We start from the raw sequence: 2,198 nt of genomic DNA on the forward strand, positions 1-2,198 counted from the left end.
AGGGCTTCTCCTCTAGCATTGGTATTTGAGCTTCCCCACCCCAGATGGTGTGAGTTCGCATCGCACCCAAGCAGAAGTTCCAGCCTTTCGTCCTTCACTTTTTTGACGAGATCTTCGACCTCCCTTGTTGGGGGAGGTTCCATGGAATCATATGGCAGGTATGCTGATCCCGCTATGAATTCCAGGGCCTCGTTCTTCTCGGTGAGGACCTGGAGCTTTACAGCCGTGAGGTCCTCTCCGCTTTGTTGGTGTAAGAAGGTCGCTTGTGCGCCTTTTACTAACACACAGGTCCTAATCTTCTTTCCTTGGGTGTTCGAATGAAAAATTTTTCCACACCCCCCCAGGCCCTTTACCGCCCCGTTCACGAACCATGGTTCTTGAATTAGGGCTATGGCTGTCTGCACCCCAGCTAGCGTCTCTAGTAAATCCAAATTAAACTCTTCAACGGCTTCAGACTCCTCAGGATTGTCAAGTGCAATAGCTGTGCCACCATATTGTATATCACCAAACTCTCGATCAAAATTTTCGAAGAAATCCACCTCAAAATTATGTTGAATTTCCGCATCATTGAATAACCCGATATTAAATTGGTCAAGCCAGTCGTAATCGCTATCCAGAGGTGGTGTATTCACCCCGGAATTGTCACCAACGAGATCGTTAGGATCCGACATCGTGAGCTACTTTTAGGATACTGCGGTTTTTGAGAAAAAAATCAGTCTATATCTAAAAAGTCAGTGTAGTGCAGCACACCTCAGGGGGGTCTGCCTCAAGCATCTCGGTTGACTAATAAGACGGCTACCTCCTTTAGCAGGTCATTTTTTGGGCTTACCACACCCCTACAGTGCAAGGATATACACTATTTTTCTGCTTATTATACAGGAGATATAAAATGTTAAGTTTTACAACTTTTAATCAGACAGCGTCATGGATACGAGGTGGAAACATCCCTTCACTGCAATGATTTGCGGCCCCACAGGTTGTGGGAAAACATTTTTTGTCAAGAGATTCTTGAAAGAGATTAAAGAAATGTGCGATACACCCATTGAAAAAGTAATTTTTTACTATGCAGAGTGGCAGAGCGGATATTCTGATTACGACCAAAATTTTGTAGAATTTCGTGAGGGTTTGCCAAAATCCGGGGACTTTGACGATAATAAACCAAAATTGGTTGTTGTGGATGATTTAATACGTGAATCCTCGAATGGCGCAATAGACGATTTATTCACAAAAGGTAGTCATCATAAGAATGTCAGTGTTATGTTTATATCTCAAAATCTATTCCATCAGGGGAAAGGACAACGAGATATTTCATTAAACACAAATTATATTGTTGTATTCAAAAACCCTCGAGATCGTGCACAAATTGCTCATTTAGCACGTCAAATATATCCGCAAGATCCTAAATTTCTACAAGAGGCCTTGTCCAAAATCCTGGCAGCATTTTGGAGGGAGCGACGGAATTTCCCCAAAATTGCTAACTGGACGTTCGGAAGACTCCGCCGAGTCCCGAAAAAGGCCGAGGTTCCGAGAGTCCCTTCAGCATTCAGTATACGCATCGAGTTAATAGAGTGCTCATCGCCTAGTTTAGTTAATAGATAATTATCGCAACTTTTTGTTTTTCCATTTTTTCAGTAATTTTTCTCGCAAAAAATTATATGGAGAATTATCCTGTTCCCCTTCATACCTCATCCAAATCCCCTCCAACGACTCCTTTGACGTCACAAATAGAATGTGGAACGCTACATAAACTTCCCTTCTAAGATGTAAAAAATGTATGCCGTATGAAGGACGGCGGTGCTCCATATAGGCAAGAAAAGTGAATGGAAGAAATGGCTAGGAGCCGGATAGCTCAGTTGGGAGAGCACCCGATGCATAATCGGAAGGTCCCGGGTTCAAGTCCCGGTCTGGACTATCCATTTTTTCAGTAATTTTTCTCGCAAAAAATTATATGGAGAATTATCCTGTTCCCCTTCCTACCTCATCCAAATCCCCTCCAACGACTCCTTTGACGTCACAAATAGAAGGGAAGTACATCTACATCTACATCTTACATCTTAGAAGGGAAGTTTATATAGCGTTCCACATTCTATTTGTGACGTCAAAGGAGTCGTTGGAGGGGATTTGGATGAGGTAGGAAGGGGAACAGGATAATTCTCCATATAATTTTTGCGAGAAAAATTACTGAAAAAATGGATAGT

Source organism: Fopius arisanus, unplaced genomic scaffold (assembly GCF_000806365.1).
Source record: "Fopius arisanus strain USDA-PBARC FA_bdor unplaced genomic scaffold, ASM80636v1 scaffold00324, whole genome shotgun sequence".
Taxonomy (NCBI): Eukaryota; Metazoa; Arthropoda; class Insecta; order Hymenoptera; family Braconidae; genus Fopius; species Fopius arisanus.